A 10,146-nucleotide genomic window follows, 5' to 3' on the forward strand; every position below is an offset into this window, starting at 1 on the left:
TGCAACTGACACCAATTTCTCTTATGTGCACTTAATATATTCGTAATTACAAAACGAAAAATAATTAAAGAAAATGTGGTAATGACAAATTAATTATTTGACTTTTTGTTGATGCATATGTGAATGATGGATCGGAGACAGGAGTAGGCTAACTTTTTTGGGAATGGATCACATTAAGTAATTGTAAATTTTAAAGAGCATTATTCAGAAAAAACTTCTTTGAAAAGATATGTATAGAAATCAATTAAATGATGTATATTGATGTTAATAAATAGGATATCATTGTCACAAAACAATTTCTCTTTTTTAGACAGTTTTAGGATGTTCTTTTATTGGCTCATATCTACATAATTATATGACATGTACTGAAAATAGATACGTAATATATGAGGCTAGTGTAATAATGAATCGAATCTCTTTGTTTGAACATCCTGTATCAATTTGAGGACATCAAATACATATCCCCTAATTCTTGATAGATATTTTATATATCTCCCTTATCCCTTGAGACATGGTGGATTAAAATAAATATAGAAAACTCGAGTGCGTAATAGATTGAGCATTAATTCTTATTTATTACATGACAATAAATTATAGATATACATAAAATAATAATTAATAATAATGATGTATTATAATTCGATTTAAAGTAGAAAATGGATTATGATGACGTATGAGGTTTCAGAGACTTAATATAATATTAATGGATCTACAATAATAAAATAATATCTATAAGTTAACCATTTTATTTGCGTTTTTCAAAAGGAAAAATATTACCTGAGTCATCATCATGTGTAGAAGACCATTAAGCGAATGATGGCAAATGTTGTAAAGAGAATGAGTATACATAGAAGAATGAGGAATGTGAGGAATACGAAGATTCTGAACACACGGTGGTTATTCCAAGTTTCACGAAGTTGATCTGACATCTTTTGCCGCACCGTGGTTTAAAAACACCGAAACTGAATAATATGCATCATCTCTACGATCATAAAAAATAGCTTCCGAATTATTTTTGTAAATATAACTGTTAGATACTATAAGTTAAGTATTTATGCTAATACATATTTCAATGGAAAACAATAATTTCATATGCATGTTGACTCATTTATCTGTCTACCATGATAAATTATTTCTTCAGAGTAAATAAATGATTTAAAAATATACAATGTTTTTATATTAAATAGGGAAACTGTCCCGGAGAAAATTTTCTTCTATTACTTATAAAACCTCAAGATTTTCATGTTTTATTTTCATTTTATTAAATTATTAAAGTTTTAGAGTTACAATTAGTTTTTTTAAATTGAAAAAATAGAATTCGTAGATAATATGTCAATTTGAGCTATGCTTAGAGGTAGTTCAACAGCTTTAAAATTTTATAATATATAAAACAAAGATTTTATACTCAGTTATTCTCAATAATTTTGTTTTTTGCGATAGATATTATATGAATTGAACTAGAATGGGCACTCTTTAAGGAGCCAAACTCTCCGTAAAATATTTCCCCCCCTAAAAATTAACATTCATTTGAGTTATGTATCTCATTTTTGTATTAAATTATCGTTGTATTTGCGTTTTTAACATATTGTGTGACCTTGAACTTTGACCTCTGCAAATTTAATCTTACTGTTGATATATTTATCAATTTTTCTGTAATCTTGCTTACAAATAAAAAAAAACAATCAAATTGAGGCGAAAACATCCAAAACTTCGTTGTTGGAGGTATTTAGAGTATATGAGATTACTTGTTGATCCACTAATAATAAACCTATAATATAGTTTCCTAAAAAACAGGTTTCAAGCATTTTCAATATACATATCCATGTATTGTATATGTTATTGTTTTCCTGGGATTTATCGATGTTTTACCTCTACTAGAAATTCCCAGGAAAAGTCATTAAATCATTTTATAGTATACAGCTTCTTTAATCTAATTCATTCAATGGAAAGTTGAATATTTATAGAAGATTCACTAGAGATACAGCTTTTTATTGACTAGAAAAGATACGTAACAAATCACCTTTAATATCAAATCAAAAAAGGATATATAATTATTATCACCTTTTGACATAGAAAACATGAATTAATTTTGAATCTTTCCTAATATATAACTTAAAATAAACTTTTTCCTCTTAAAGTACGAAATAAATTATTTAAATTCATTATTTACTGTCTCATTTTGGAATTCTCGGGATCTCAAAATTTGAATATTAGTTAAATTGGGATCTCGCTGAAATTCCAATTTCCGGAGAAATACAAAATTGAATTGTATAATTATGAGTGTTGTCACGATTTGAATATTATCATATTGGTTCTTGTAAAATTGGTATCGGGATCTTGATAGTCCTATTACTAAAAATTTAAGAAATTCACATGTACTTTCAGAGGTGTCCACATAATTTTTCTTGGAGCTGGAGAGAAGATATAGTTATAGGTAGTTATTAACACTAAAAGACGCCCTGTCGTCATCTTTAAACAAAGGTGGCTTACAGGCAATTATAAAAATTATAGGTGTTTGTTGTATTTTACAGACACCTATACACTATAGGTTATAGATGGGCTTAAAATGTCTGATTATTTCACTCCCCCTCCAAAAAAAAAAATAATAATAATAATATACATATAACATGAAGCATATTTTCCCAAGGATAATAAATAATTATAATTATTATTTACTCATTCAAATGTCCCATGTGCTCTACAAAATACTCATCACTACTGATGATTCAATGAATATTGTATGAAGTAATTTTGAATACTGCTTATAATTTTGCATTTTTTATAAGAGGAAGGACAATAATTTTCTTAAGATTTTTTTTAATGAATTGATTTATTTTTCTCATTGATTGCTCATTTAACTAAATTTAAGACATTTATAAATTATGATTTTTAAAATTATTCATTTAATATTTTATGAGTTAGAAAATGCAGAATATTTTTGTTCATAATTACCCATAACGTTCATTTAATATTTTACATATAATATTTTTTTGATTTAGTCGACTCTCTAAGGCACCTAACTATAGCTCCTAGACCGGTACTATTTTGCATGCAAATTTTGTGCACTAAAATGTATATGTTTTATATATTATTACACTTATAATCTGGTGGGGAAGGGGGGAGGGGAGTATAAATGAAAATGAGACTCAACAAATGTTGCTAACGTTTGATAACACTTCTTTCTATCGAAAATATATTTTTAAATAAGTTATACATGGGTACATATTTGGAAATACTTTAAAAATATGAGCACATACGTGTATTTATTGATTGCTGTTGATCATGTTTTTTTACAAGAATGTTTTTTGAGATACGGCCTTACACCCTTTTATCATATTAGAGAAAACTATTATTAATATTCGGAATATGCTTTTTTGAAAGGAATCGATTACATAAGTATTTTCTATTATTGATTTAAATATTAAAAAATGATTTTTCTTAATACTAATTAAATATTCATAATAATTTTTCTTAATGCTAATTAAATATTTATAATAATTTTTCTTAATTCTAATGAAATATTTATAATAATTTTAACTTTTTTTTTGGTATGCATAGTTTTAAATTAAAATCAATGAATAAATAGTAAATTAGGAACTACGTACAAATATACTTAGCCGGTAAAAGAGAGGAAGAAAGAGTTTTGAAATTACGAATGTGTGTTGTTTATAAAAACGCAGGTAGATAAAGAAATGTTTACCAAATGATATCTCGATGACATAATTACATTAACGTAATTTACAATTTAAAAAGTCATTTTTATTATCATTTTTTAAAAATTAGTAAAGCTTTATTAGATATTAACAATATATTATGATTCTAACAATATATTATAAAAACCATCACTGATGAGGAAAATATTAATTAAAATAAACTAAAGTTACATCTCTTAATACAATTATTTTTCTATCAAATGTTGCCAAAGTTAACAATATTTATTGTCTAAAACTACAACGACACCATCTACATTAAGCACTAATAGAGAGGAGAAAAGAGTCGACGATTACTCAATTTCTCAATTAGTATCTTACAAAATCTGGTTTTTTTTTGTGTGTGGTATCAATTTAAAACTGTAAGGGAACTACATAGTAAGACTATAATTATAGACATTTAATTGGATATCTTAGGATATAGTTGAAATTTGATACTTCATAATATGTACAAATAATTTCAAAATTTGATATTAAAAGCTGTTTATTTTAAAATTTCAAGATAATGAATTGAAATAATGATTTTAGTAGTAAGTATAATTGTGGAATTACCATTGGAGAACTTTTGTATTAATAACATTGAAGCCTTTTTTAGAAAGTACTTTTTTGAAATAAATGAAAATATTACTCTCTAAAAAAAATTCCTCGAACTAAATATCGTCATATTCTTTGAAAAAGAACTCAAAAAGGCTTCACCTTTTTCAAAAGCGGTCATAAAAAATTAAGAAAACCCAAATCTTGTTTTAAAAAAACAACTAAAAAAATGTTGCCTTATATTAGAGTCTGAAAAGATGAGAATCGTAAAATTTGAAAAAAATATTCCCCCTTTCCCCGAAAAAAAATTATAGCACCAGCTCTGCCTGGGACACACCTTGTGTTATAGACGTATGTTATATAGTATATACATCTATTATTGATGCAAAATAGATTGTTTCAAAAAGTTTGTACTGAAAAAATTAATATTTGTTTATATAAATATTAAAATGTTAGATTTAATGGTTTTTAGAGGTATAATTTATATAGAGCATTTTTATTCTTCAAATTACAATTGTTTACTTATTGAGATGATGGGATAGTTTCATTTTAAGTTTTAAGATAATTAATTGAAATAATGATTTAAAAAAAACAGTTAATATATTCTTATATGTACATAAATATAATATGTAATTGTTTCGGAGATTTTCGATACAACATTTTGTCAATTTAAAAGAGCTATGAATAAGATACAACTCTTGAAATAAAGGACTTTCTAAATAAAATTATTAGATTTTTATAATGAATGTTAACATAATTTTTCATGATTACGGCTATCTAAACTATGAATTTCGTAAGATTGAGATCCTTCAAAACGAAAATGTGGCAGGCAGCATAGGTTTAATCATAAATATTTTGATGAATACTTATATACTTAATTTAAGTGGGACACAAGAATATTTATGTACCACAATAAATACATGGCTTTACTTCAACCAAATACTGTATAATAAATAAATAATACATGCGTCATATTCATTGTATTTAGAATTTACATTTATTCACAAATTAATCCATGATTATCAAAACTAGTTCATAAAAAAGTTCTAATTTTGATTTTCCCTTCTCCCCCCTTAGCTCTTGTTCATGTTGCAATAGGTGTATTTCACTTCGTATGAAATTTATTGTCCCGTTATTATATAATAAAGACTGTCTAATTTATGTTTTTTTTTCAATATATGTAAGTAAGTCCAATCCATCCATGCTCAATTTTCATGGATCTCGATAGTGAACGTTTTTTTAGACCCTGCAGATCCCGCTTTTTTTAAATAAACCTACAAAAACTATACTTAAACAGTGAACAACTTAATTTTTGCTGAATTAATTATAGATAATTAAATACTATGGATTAGTTAAATGCAAGATTTCATAGGAAAATAAATATTTTCTAGAAATTTTCTGTAGGTGTAAAACCTAAAATTCAATAGGCATTTTATTTTTTATATCATATGAAAAAAATAAGCTATATCTTTTAAAAAAATATCATCAAAATATTCTTAGGTCCTTTGAATAAAAAAAAAAAAAAATTAAAAGAAGGCATTATACGAAGTGTATTCAAAAAGTAAGGTTACTTTTCAAATTTCGCGTTATACGTATATTGGCTATGTTAGATTTTTTTTAATATTAGTGTGTTTGGCGATTTTGTCAGTTTGAAAAACATGGGTGGAAGAATTTGCCTAACATTTTCAGTAAAAATGAAATTAAGTGCTCTAAAAGACTTTAAACGTTGACAATTGCATACGGTGAAACTGTTCTGGGTAAAAAAAATGTTTATAAGTGTTACAAACTCTTCCAAAATGGCCGGGAAGATGCCCATGACTAGCCTCGCTCTGAACGTAGAAGCAGTGTAGAAAATTGTTTTTGAAAAAAGTCAAATGACCATCAGAAAAGTGGCTCGGGATATATACAATTTTTTTTGGTCGTGCCATGAAATTTTTCGATTTTTTTGGCCATGAAACTTGTTTTATAGAAGTTTGTTCCGAAAATGCTTAATTTTGTCAAAAAGAATCGTCACATTGTTGACAAACGTCAATGAATATACTGATTTTCTCAAAAAGCTTTTTAACTGGTGAAGAATCATGGGAATATGCTTATGATACAAAACCAAAGCTCAATTGTCGAAATGGAAAAGCCCAGGTGAGCCAAGACCAAAAAAAAAGCACACCTAGTTAGATGAAATATGTATATAAGTTTTGCTCAGTGTTTTTTTCGACTACTATGCCAGAAAGTCTGAAAATTTCGGATTAGATAGGTCATTTTATGTTTCTGGGAATAAAAGCAATTAAAAACACAATATCTCAATCCAAAGGCAAAAAACGTTGAAATTTTGTTTCCTTGTTTTATTCAACAGAATATATCAAAATTCAACCCTAGTTAAAATGATAGCTGTTGAATAAAAATGAAAACAGTATTTTTGGTAATACTGGGAAATTGCAAATTATTGAGTACAACTTAAAGTGAAAAATATTTTAAATCGATAAACCGAATATTAAAAAATAAAAATTTTAATATAAAATTTTTGAATCGTAGCATCATATTTGGAACCGTAAAAGAGGCCTAAAGATGTCTAATTTGGACCCAACAATCCCATTTTTTCACATAATAAAATTACCTTAACTAGACCAAAACTGAGCTGAGAGGTCTTAAACTTTTGCAAAGCCAGTTTTTATTGTATCTAGCAGAAAATTCTTTAAGCAGAAAATTGTATGGAACAGCTTAATTAACACAAAAATTCACAAATGAATCGGATTATGTAAATTGCACTTCTCTATTTAAAAAAATTATTTATTTGAAATGTTAACATATGTCGTAAAAACATATGTTTAGTCATTAACGCTTACCAATGTTTTGGAAGTTAGAAGTTTTGATACGTATATACTGGAACGGTATGCTAAGCCCACAGTTCGGTACGAGCCTCAGTAGACCCTTCACGGTAAGCAGTTTGGTACGGTATAATAGTAAAATGTTTTTTTTATAAAATTAATTTAGATTTTCAAGTTTTTTCGATATGTTATTCTTTAATATTTTCTTTTCGGAACAAATAAATTTTCTTAGGTATACTGAACAAACAAAAATTAATATAAAATATACATAGGTTATTTAACATTATTATTCATGAAGGTTTTTTTTTTGCCAAAATATGAGCTTGTCCAAACAAAATGCAAACTTGTATGTACTAGAGGGAGGTATATTTGATTCCAAATCAAATTCACTATCCATAACTTTTGTTGTTCTATATGGATAGTGAATTTGATTTGGAATCAAATATACCTCCCTCTAGTACATACAAGTTTGCATTTTGTTTGGACAAGCTCATATTTTGGCAAAAAAAAATTAAGATAAATAAAATAAAATAAAAAAATAACCAAAACTTAAATATATCAAAATATTAAATACGTAATTATATATATACGTACCGCACCGAAGGTAAAAACATACCAAACCGCAGTACAATCCCATACTGTACCAGTCCAAATATTTACAGTACTAAGTACAGTTTTGTAGAAAATGTATGCACAAATTGGTTACTTTTAGAAAAGTGCATTTTCGTAGAAGGAAAAAAAAACTTTATATTTTCTTCTTTCAATGTAGTTGAATGGTATTATTAGAATATTTTGTAGTTCAATAATAATAATGGGAGGGGGGGGGGGCGATTGAGACACTATTATTTATTGATCAATGATTTACTAAAGCATTCGTAAATTCCAGGGGAGAACTTCAATTTTGCCCTCGAATATTGATAATTAATTAGATACCAATTTGGGATTATAATTTTTCTAGATGACTTTTTTTTTATAAAAGACAATTTCTGTATTTTTTTTTTTTTTTCATTTCTGCTATTTTTAAAATATTAAATAAAAAAATTATCTAAATATGCTTTGATGAAATTTTGTAGTAAATAAGACTATTCATATCCTGTTTAAACTTTGTTTGAAAATTCTTGTTCTTTCTACATAAAAGTCATATAATGCGATGAACAAAAATTGAAGGACGTACGTATTTTTGTATTCTGAGCAACAAAATCAGAAATTACTTTCTTTCTTTTAAAAAAATAGAATGCTGTGCGAGAAAAGTTAGATATTATTTTATTGTTTATGACATAAAACTTTCAAAAGTAAAAAAGAAAGACATTTAGGAAGCGCGTCAACATATTTCCAAAAATAGTTCATATAGTATTCTCTCTCCCCCCATATACAGTTAAATTTTTTTTTTTTTTTACAAAACCTTAATTTTTTTTATAAAAACAGTATTTTTAATCATAATATTTTGATATAACCCTTTAAAAAATATTTCTACACAATTTTCCAAAAATTACAACACGACCCTAAAATAGGTGAAAACGAACTAGGCTTATGTCTTACAATTTCCTTTTTCAATTTATTAATGTATATATTTTTTTAAATTGGTTACTTTTTAAAGATACAGTCTCGTAATCAGAATATATTCATGGAGAAACAAACAAAACTCTAGGAGGATCTAGGAATTTTCTGTGGAATTGACTAGCTTTTTTATTTTACTTATTCTTGAAATTTTTTATGTGGATAAAAACCCAAACTATTTTTTTCTGGTTCCATTATTTGTAGACAGATGTACCAAACATTTACATATGTTAGTCGTTCTAAGATTGTCTAATTAACTCGACCTGGGTAACAAATGAACCTCACATCATGAGTCTTATAATTTTCTTTGCACTAATTTTAAGCTTATAAATTATATATATATATATTTATTGACATATGAATAAATCAGGAAAGAGCTACGTAGATCAATGGAGAACGCACTTCGGAGAAATTACTCTTTTAAAATCAATGTGCATAGCTTCAATACTCGGTCGCTCCTATAAAAGGAAATATACTTTATGTATATTGACGTCAAAGACTAGGACAGATATGGTAGTCGGTGCAACCTCGTCTGACCAATTAAAGGAACACAACAATAAACTAATCGGGGTATCAACAATGAAGCATCAAAAGGAATATTATAATCGAGTATTTCTCGAACTCGAAAAAAAAATCGACGTTACTTACCCCAACAATATTTGTTAAATTAATTTTTTCTCGCTAAAAATATTTTTGGAAATATGCGAATTTGTTTGAACGTAAACAATCCAAACATATTTAAAGATCAAGAAATGATGAATCAAATTGGCAGTATCCCTCAAACGTACAATAAAGAACTAGAAAAGCTCTTTTTTTTTACTAAAAGAAAAATTGATGTATTAAAAAAGAAGAAACTAGATTATATAATATCTGAAAATTTTAAAAAACTCAAATTGTGCCCAAATCAAAATTTTTGAGTTTTGTTTCAAACTTAAAATCTTGAAAAATTAGACTCAAATCCAAGACTAGTTAAACTTTCATAGAATAGAAGTTAGATAATAAGAAACTTACCTCATATAGATGGCCAAGAAAGAAATGGTTTCTCAGTCAAAATGACACATGTATGTATGTGTAGTTATGATTGTATCTTTATGAATGAACTTGATGGAGAAGAAAGACCCGGTTATATATAAGGTAGTGTAGTAGGGTCCAATATTATACAGAAGGCTAGTGCAAAATATGTATGTATGTTAAATAAAAATGAAATGAATATGTGTGAACAACTATAAATGTTTTTAACAAATGGTTCCTTGATTTTTTTCTTCTCCCCCCCCCCCTTTCTTCTTTTTCTTTTGCTGCTTCTTTTCCAAACCCTTTAAGTTCCCTTCTTCTTTTTGTTATTATTATTGTTTTTTGAAAGCAAGTTCCCACGGTTTAGCACATTTCCCCCTTTTCTATGGGCTCTTTTATTTTTCACAAACATTTTAACAATAAAAAGGGACACTATATCATTAGTATTCAATAAGGTCGGGCCTTCATTGGAGACAATAGGACAAATAGGTATCTTCTGTTTTTCTAATAGG

At 26.8% G+C, this 10,146-nt stretch overlaps 1 long non-coding RNA gene across 1 annotated transcript; it reads right to left on the reverse strand.

Moving 5' to 3' along the window:
- Positions 1-555: 555 nt before the first annotated feature.
- Positions 556-9,838, reverse strand: LOC121118290 (uncharacterized). Its single transcript, XR_005864388.2, has 4 exons — positions 9,635-9,838; positions 9,272-9,442; positions 778-982; positions 556-709 (listed from the first exon to the last, which is right to left on the reverse strand). It is a non-coding gene; the product is annotated as an uncharacterized lncRNA (long non-coding RNA).
- Between the last annotated feature and the right edge of the window lie 308 nt (positions 9,839-10,146).

Source organism: Lepeophtheirus salmonis, chromosome 5 (genome assembly GCF_016086655.4).
Source record: "Lepeophtheirus salmonis chromosome 5, UVic_Lsal_1.4, whole genome shotgun sequence".
NCBI classification, from domain to species: Eukaryota; Metazoa; Arthropoda; class Copepoda; order Siphonostomatoida; family Caligidae; genus Lepeophtheirus; species Lepeophtheirus salmonis.